This window comes from Sapajus apella, unplaced genomic scaffold (assembly GCF_009761245.1).
Source record: "Sapajus apella isolate SASKATOON/1434 unplaced genomic scaffold, GSC_monkey_1.0 scaffold152, whole genome shotgun sequence".
In the NCBI taxonomy this organism is placed as follows: domain Eukaryota; kingdom Metazoa; phylum Chordata; class Mammalia; order Primates; family Cebidae; genus Sapajus; species Sapajus apella.
The window spans coordinates 273,274-282,623 of record NW_022437092.1 but is presented as its reverse complement, the minus strand read 5'-3'; positions in this window follow the sequence as shown (position 1 = coordinate 282,623).

The following is a 9,350-nucleotide window of genomic DNA, read 5'->3' as shown; positions in this document are numbered from 1 at the left end:
CTCAGTTTTGAAGTTGGAATGTGTGCCACCACCTGTCAAAATTTTGGGCACTGTCAAAAATAGAAAACTCAGAACACTGCAAGTGCTGTATGAATGTTTACAAATAAGTCATCAAATTTTAAAAACTGGACTAATAAGACTACTTGGTGTTCCATTTATATGACATTCTGAAAAAGGCAAAGGTATAAGATTGTAAAAGAGAATAGTGGTTAAAAGTGGAGGAGTTTAGTACAATTGGATACTACAAAAATTTTCTTTTGGGGTGATAAAGTATTCTGTCTTGATTATTGTGCTATCATATACATTTATGTAAACTAATAGAAGCATAAAATAGTATGTGTGTATGTTAAAAACAATATGAAATTCCAATTACTTGAAGGGTAAGGTAGGAGGCTCACTTGAGCCTGGGAATTCTGGGCTTAGCATGCTGTGCCTATGGGGTGTCTGCACTAAGTTTGGCATCACCATAGTGACCTCCCTGGAACAGGGGACCACCAGGTTGCCTAAGGAGGAGTGAACCCACCCAGGTTGGAATGGAACATCAAAACTCCCATGCTGATCAGCAGTGGGATTATGCCTGTGAATAGCCACTGCACTCTAGTCTGGGCAATATATTGAGACCCTGTCTCTTAAAAAAAGAAAAGAAACAATTAGGCTTTTATTTGTTAAGTGAAAACTTAAATGCTCCTGGGCTGGGCATGGTGGGTCACACCTGTAATCCCGGAATTTTGGGAAGCTGAGGCAGGAGGCGCATTTGAGGCCAAGAGTTTAAGAACAGCCTCGGCAACATAGTGGGACGCCTGTCTCTACAAAAAAGTTTTAAAAAATTAGTTGGGCATGATGGTACATGCTTATAATCCCAGCTACTTAGAGGCTAAGGCAGGAGGATTGCTTAAACCCAGGAATTCAAGGTTACCAGTGAACTATGATCACACCACTGTACTCCAGCCTGGGCGACAGAGTGAGACCCCGTCCCTGCAAACAGCAGCAAAACAACAACAACTTGACAACTTAAATGCTCCCGGTTTACAAATCTTGATTTTTAGGTGTGCAGCACCTTTCTACTTTTTTCCTCCACTTTGGAATACTTCTTAGGAAGAAAAGAAGAGCTGAGAAGGAAGGACTCATGCCTCAACAGGCTTTTCTTTTCTTTTCTTTTTTTTTTTTTTTAAGATGAAGTCTCGAACTGTTGCTCGGACTGGAGTGCAATGGTGAGATCTTGGCTTACCGCAACCTTCGCCTCCCAGGTTCATGCAGTTCTCCTGCCTCAGCCTCCCAAGTAGCTGGGATTACAGGCACACACCACCATACCAAATGATTTTTTTGTATTTTTAGTAGAGATGGGGTTTCGCTATGTTGGCCAGACTAGGTATTGAACTCCTGACCTCGTGATCCACCTGCCTCAGCCTCCCAAAGTGCTGGGATTACAGGTGTGAGCCACCGTGCCTGGCCCCAACAGGTTTTTCTTAGAACCCAATGTGAAGTTAGGATATGCCTTTTAGGTCTGTCTTAGTCTGTTTTGTGTTGGTATAACAGAGTACCATGGACTGGGTCATTTATGAAAAAAGAATTTTTAAAATTCTAGAGCCTGGGAAAGACCCACACTGAACACCCCACTTTCTTTCTAGACCCATAACTAGACTCACGTCCCAGCAGGACCCAAAAGGTCAGGTAGAAAGTGTGACCCATAGAGAAGTTCAAAAGAATTACTTGATTTTGGCTGGGTGCAGTGGCTCAGACCTCTAATCACAGCAGTTTGGGAGGCCAAGGCGAGTGGATCACTTGAGGTCAAGAGTTCAAGACCAGCCTGGTCAACATGGTGAAACCTCGTCTCTACTAAAAAGTACCAAAAAATTAGCTGGTGTGCATGTACATGATGGTGTGCACCTGTAGTCCCAGCTATTGGGGGAGGCTGAGGCAAGAGAATCGCTTGAACCCAGAAAGTGGAGGTTGCATTGAGCCAAGATTGTGCTACTGCACTTCAGCCTGGGTGACAGAGGGAGTCTCAAAAAAAAAAAAAAAAGGAAGAAGAATTACTTGATTTAAAAAAATTTTACAGACAAGAAATAGATATTAAAGTTGTGTGATAATGGTGGAAGGAATATGAAGTTGGACCAGGCCAAATTTACAGGTATGGGTCCACTAAGCAGAGATTCTTTTCTTTTTCTCCTTGAGATAGATTCCCACTCTGTCACCCAGGCATGAGAGCAGTGGCGTCATCACAGCTCACTGCAGCCTTTAACTCCTGAGCTCAAGAGATCCTCCCCACTCAGCCTCTGGAGTAGCTGGGACTACAGGTGCACATCACCACACCTGGCTAATTTTTTAATTTTTATTTTCTGTAGAGATGGGTTCTAGCTGTGTTGCCCAGCCTGGTCTCAAACTCCTAGCCTCAAGCAATTTGCCCACCTCAGTCTCCCTATAATCCTCAGTGCTGGAATGATAGGCATGAGCCACTGCACCCAGCTAGTAAGCAGTCATTCTGCATTTAATATTGTAGCTCATAGATTTATAAAGGGCTCTAAGAGTCTGCTTGGTTGGTTGGTTGGTTGGTTGAAACATGGACAAAAGGTGGCCAACAATAAATGAACCTAAAATGCCAAAGCTGCTTCATTTACTGTAGAAGAAGGGATGCAAAGACTTAGGGGTATTGGGATGTTAGAGTGGATTTGCCATTTACAACCCACGCACCAGCCCTGGCAAGGTCCAAAAGACACACCTTTTACCACAACTATAAGAAGTGAATTAGTGAGGGGGGCCCCAGCAGGCTTGAGTGCTGTGTGATTGCTCTTCTATGTAGGCCATAATTTTTTGTTTTAAGAGTTGGGATCTTGTTCTGTCACCAGGTTAAAGTGCAGTGGTGCCATTATACCTCACTGAAGCCTTGAATTCCTATACTCAAGTGATCCTCCTGCCTCAACCTGCTCAAATAGCTGGGACTAGAGGTATACGCCGCTACACTTGGTTAAGTGGCTTTTTACAAATTTTTTTTCAGCAGGGCGTGGTGGCTTATGCCTGTAAACCCAGCACTTTGGGAGGCCAAGGTGGGTGGATCACCTGAGGTCAGAAATTCAAGACCAGCCTGGCCAACATGGCGAAACCCCGTCTCTACTAAAAATACAAAAAAATTAGCCAGGCATGGTGGCGGGCGCCTGTAATCCCAGCTGTTCGGGAGGCTGAGGCAAGAGAATTTTGAACCTGGAAGTCAGAGGTTGCACCTGGGAGTCAGAGGTTGCAGTGAGCCAAGATTGTGCCACTACAATCCAGCCTGGGCAACAGAGTGGGACTCTGTCTCAGAAAAAAAAAAAATTTTTTTTTCTCGCTACATTGCCTAGACTGGTGTTGAATGCCTAGCTTCAAGAAACCTTCCTGCCTCAGCTTCCTAGTTGCTGGAATTACAGATAGGAGCCACAGGGCCTGGCTGTGTAGACTATAATTTACAGTTGTAGGCTAGCACTTTGGGAGGCCAAGGCAGGAGGATTGCTTGAGCCCAGGAGTTCAAGACCAGCCAGAGCAACAAGATGAAACCCTGTCTCTACAAAAAATACAAAAATTAGCCAGGCACAGTGACACACACCTGTAGTCCCAGTTACTCTGGAGGCTGAGGTGGGAGGATTGCCTGAGCCTGGGAGGTCGAGGCTGTGGTGAGCCATGATTGCGCCACTGCACTCCAGCCTGGGTAACAGACTGAGAACTGGTCCCCCTCCCCTTCAAAAGAAAAGAAAAGAAAAAAAGAAAAGAAAAGAAAAGAGAAAAAAAAGAAAAGAAAAGAAAAATATTTACAGTGTGAACCACTGCCACTGAATTGGGAAACCTAAATGTAATGGAAACCTGCACTGAGTCTCTGATATGGCAACATGCCTGGGGTAATCATTGCATTCTTTCTTCTTTTATTCCTTATCACCTAACATAAGCTTTATTGACTTTACATGACAGTATAGTCATGTATCGTTTTGCAATAGGAATAAGCTCTAAGAAATGTGTCAGTAGGTGACATCATCATTGTGCAAACATCATAGAGTAAACTTACACAAACTGAGATGCTACAACCTACTGCAAACCTAGGCTATATGGGGTAATGTGTTGCTCCTAGGCTACAAACTTGGACCGCATGTTATTGCACTGAGTATTGTAGACAATTGTAACACAGTGGTATTTTTTATATTTAAACATAGAAAAAGTACAAGGCCAAGCATGGTGGCTCAGCGCCCGCCTGTAATCCTAGCACTTTGGGAGGCTGAGGTGGACGGATCACTTGAGGTCAGGCTTTCAAGACCAGCCTAGCCAACGTGGCAAAACTCCACCTCTACTAAAAATTAGCTAGGCATGGTGGCACGCGCCTGTAGTCCCAACTACTTGGGAGGCTGAGGCAGGAGAATCACTTGAACCTGGGAGGCGGAGGTTGGAGTGAGCCGAGATTGCTCCACTGCACTCCAAGATTGCAGCATTGCACCACAATAGAGTGAGACTCCATCTCAAAAAAAAAAAAAAAAAGGCTTAATTTTGTTTATATATAAAATGAAAGAGAGAGTAGGGCTTGCATTTCTATTTTATTTCAAACTCGGGAACATTTTTTGACATGGGGTGGATATTAAATGCTCTAGGATGGCATAAGAATCTCTACTGAACCTGTCTGTATAAAATTGGTAAAAATTTATTTTAAAAATAAGCATGGCCAGGTGTGGTGGCTCATGTCTGTAATCCCAGCACTTTGGGAAGCTGGGGTTGGAAGATCACTTGAGGCCAGGAGTTCAAGACCAGCCTGTGCAACATAGCTAGACCCCTGTTGCTACAAATATTTTTTTTAATTAAAAAAAAAAATCCAACCACTAAAAACCTCTGAAAATTGTTCTAAGAGCAAAGAACAAATGAAGACTGGCTATTGAGGAAAATCTATAGTTTGTAAGGAAAGTGAGAGGCTGCAGTATTTGAACAGACTCCTCAGTTTCTCTCCCCAGTTTCTGTCAATTCAGTGAGGTGGAGGTTGCACTCCAGACTGCTACCAGGAACACAGGGCCTGCAGTACTCACATCTTCTAGTCAGAGAAGTTTTGTGTTGTTGTTTTTTGAGACCGAGTCTCTTTCTGTTGCCCAGGCTGGAGTGCAGTAGCACCATCTCACCTGACTGCAACCTCTGCCTTCCAGTTCAAGTGATTCTGTTCCCTCAGCCTCCTGAGTAGCTGGGATTACAGCCATGTGCATCCATGCCTGATTTTTGTATTTTTAGTAGAGACGTGGTTTCACCATGTTGGCCAGGCTGGTCTTGATCTTCTCACTTCGAGTGATCTCCCCGCCTTGACTTCCCAGAGTGCTGGGATTACAGGCATAAGTGAATGTGCCCAGCCAGTCAGGAGTTTCTTATAGGAAATCGCAGGGTATCAACATTTCTTTCTTTCCTTTTCTTTCTTTTTTTTTTTTTTTTGAAATGGAGTCTCCTTCTGTTACCCAGGCTGGAGTGCTATGGTGTGATTACGAATCTACGAATCACTACAGCTTCAACTTCCCAGGCTCAGGTGATCCTCCCACTTCAGCCTCCCAAGTGGCTGGGACCACAGGAGTGTGCCACTACACCTGGCTAATTTTATTTTTATATTTGTAGCAACAGGGTCTTGCTTTGTTGCCATGGCTGGTCTCTAACTCCTGGGTTCAGTTGATCCTCCTGCCTCAGCCTCCTGAAGTGCTGAAATTACAGTGTGAGCCACCTCACCTAGCTGACATCAACTTTTCAATTTCTTCCTCCAGGTCCCTTGTGCTAAGGCTGAGTGCCAAGTAAGTGTACTTAAAAAATGGGAGTAGGCCGGGAGCAGTGGTTTACGCCTGTAATCCCACACTTTGGGAAGTTGAGGCGGGCAGATCACTGGAGGTCAGGAGTTCGAGACCAGCCTGGTCAACATGATGAAACCCCTGTCTACTAAAAATACAAAAACTAGTCATGGTGGCATGCACCTGTAGTCCTAGCTGCTCAGGAGGTGGAGACAGGAGAATTGCTTGAATCTAGGAGGCAGAGGTTGCAGTGAGCTGAGATTGTGCCACGGCCCTCCAGCCTGGGCGACAGAATGAGACTGTCTCAAAAAAGGAAAAGAAAAAAGTGGGGGCACCCTTCTTTCTCTCAGACTCTACTTGAGGAACAGAGGCACTTCCTTGGGTGTGGCCTGCCGAAAATAGTAGGACACCATTTTCCCAGGCCTCGGCTCATGAGGTGGCTATAACATTCCAGGAGAGACCATCTGAGAGGACCCCAGGGTGCCGTCTCTCCTCTACAGAAAATTTGGCTCCTAAAAAATCAATTATGACTCAGATGCTTCCTGTCATCCCCACCCCATCTCCATCATCCTGGCATGAAGATTTTGCAAGTAGAGAAATAAGCTGTTGGGAACCAGCCCAACCCTGTATGTGGGTGCCCTATGTCCCGGAGGTGATGAGGGAGTGAGAAGAGAAAATAAAGACAAAGACACAAGAGTAGAAGTTCACAGCATGGGTCCAGGGGTTCAACACCCTGGCACTCTTGGGTGGGTGATCTGCATTGGCATTGAACTCTGGGCTCCACCCACTTTTATTGGGTGCATTATCTTGCTAATCTTGCAGGCTGTGGGGAGTGAGCATGTGGGTTAGAAGGAAGATAGCTGGGGGAAAAGCATGTGTCTGCAGCATTCAATAGCAAATGTGGTTCTTCTAAGAAAGGCTAAGGACACTGAGTTTTTACCACCCATTGTCTATCCAGGTGCATTGGCAAAAGAGGCACAGTGGATAAGGAGCCATAAGGTCTGAGCAGACGCAATGCATCAAGGGGATTTTATCTCCCAAGCTTTGTGGACACAGAGCAATCAGAATTGCTCCACATTCTGAGAACATAGGCAGAGCCTGTGGCGTTCCAGTTATCTCTGACCCACAAGGCTTTCCGGCTGGCTTCATAAGCTCCTGTCTGCAAAGACCCTCCCGAATCTTGTAAGCAAGTTGCACTCCTTCCCAGAGTTTTTACATAAGTCCTCTTTGTGAGACCCTCATGCACTCTATGTTGGGAAGAGATGTGTGACCAAAGCAGTTTTTCCAGCTGTGCAACCACACGCAGCATTCCACGGTTATAGCGCTCCCAGATGGTCTTTCCTATAGGCCTCCTGTTACCGCTTGATCTCTGCTTTTACTGCACCATAGTTTGGAGTTGTTTTTAAATTCAATATTTGATCAGTGGTACAAATCTCAGTGTATAAAAAGCAAAGCAAGCTTGTAATCATTGAACTGTAAGTAACACAGGTCTGCCCCTGGCCATCTCTTCCTACAACAAGCCATAAAAACAAATGTCTCTTAATATTTTTCCAAAGAAATTAACTTAGACTCAAAAGAGCATGAAAAGTTTAAGCCAAAGGGCACTCTCAAGAAAGTGAAGAAAGAAGTAAAAATTGGCCAGCACAGTGGCTCATACCTGTAATCCCAGCACTTTGGGAGGCTGAGGTGGTAGATCACCTGAGGTCAGGAGTTTGAGATCAGCCTGGCCAATGTGGTGAAACTCCATCTCTACTAAAAATAGAAAAATTAGCGGAATGTGGTGGTGGGCGCCTGTAATTCCAGCTACTCAGGAGGCTGAGACAGGAGAATTGCTTGAACTCAGGATGGGGAGGTTGCAGTGAGCTGAGACTGCCATTTTACTCTAGCCTGGGCAACAAGAAGAAAACTCCAGCTCAAAAAAAAAAAAAGATTTTTTGGGGGGAGAGGGGAAGGGATCTGCAGGTGTCATATCCAAAATGCCAAACACTGATTTAGGAAATTATTATTATTTTTTCTGACACAGAATCTCTCTCTGTCCCTCAAGCTGGAGTACAGTGGCCCGATCTCAGCTCACTGTAATCTTCCCAGGTTCAAGCAAGTCTCCTGTCCCAGTCTCCTGAGTAGCTAGGATTAAAGGCATACGCCACCACGCTTGGCTAATTTTTGTATTCTTAGTAGAGACGGGTTTTTGCCATGTTGGCCAGGCTGGTTTCAAACTCCTGACCTCATTATCTGCCTGCTTCAGCCTCCCAAAGTGCTGGGATTACATGTGTGAGCCACCACGTTGGCTAAGAAATTATTTCTTTAAGCTGGGCATGCTAGTGCACACCTGTAGTCCCCCTTATTCGGGAGGCTGAAGCTAGAGGATCACTTGAGCCCAGGAGTTTGAGTACAGCCTGGGTAACATAACAAGACTCCATCTTTAAAAAAAAAAATGTAGAAAAATGAACAGAGCCTGAGAAATATGCACGACGCTATTTAGCACACCAATATGTGTGTAATAGTGTGGAAGGACACCCAGGCATCTAGGATCACCTCCCCCTTGACTTCCACACTGCATTTCAATAGAAGAAAAGGCTGGCCAACTGGCGCCTCCTAAATCACCTTCCTATAAGATAGCAGGCTGGTATGGGGGAATGTCTCTGGAAGACACTGTTTTTACTAAAGGAAGTTCAAACCCCCACCCTACTCCTCCATCCAGAAACCAGAAATCTTTCGCATGTAATTCCTAAAACTGTAAACCCAAGACCCTTTCACATGTAATTCCTAAAGCTGTAAACCCAAGACCCTTTCACATGTAATTCCTAAAGCTGTAAACCTAAGACCCTTTCACATGTAACTCCTAAAACTGTAAACCCAAGACCCTTTCACTTGTAATTCCTAAAACTGTAAACCCAAGACGCTTTCACATGTAATTCCTAAAGCTGTAAACCCAAGACCCTTTCATATGTGATTTCTAAAGCTGTAAACCCAAGACCCTTTCACGTGTAATTTCTAAGGCTGTAAACCTAAGATCCTTTCACGTGTAGTATCTAGAATGTAAGCCTATATAAAGGCAGAGCTTTTCTTTGTTAGGGGAGCTTGGCCATTTGGACAAAACATAAAGCCTTGCTCCCGGGCCATAATAATAAAACCCCTTCCTTTTCTAGTTCGGTGTCTGAGAGGTCTATTTCTCTTGCTCCTGCTTCAATAGAATTACCCAAAGGAGAGGATAAGAGTCTGGCAGCTCTTCAAGGATTAAAGATAGAATTACCATGTAACCCATCAATTCCAGTTTGAGAAATGAAATCATATGTCTACAGAAAAACTTGTACATGGATGTTTATAGCAAACTTATTATTTACAGCCAAAAGGTAGAAAAAAACCAAATGCCTATTAATGGTTGATTGGATAAACAAAATTCCCTATATCCATACAGTGAAATATTGTTTCACTATAAACAACAAATGAGGTATTGATACAAATTTCAATGTCAGTGTCCCTTGAAACAGTTTTGCTAAGTGAATGAAGTTAATCACAAAGAACACATAGTATATGATTCCATTCCAAGTCTAGAATGGGAAAGCTATATAGCAACTGGAAAGTAAA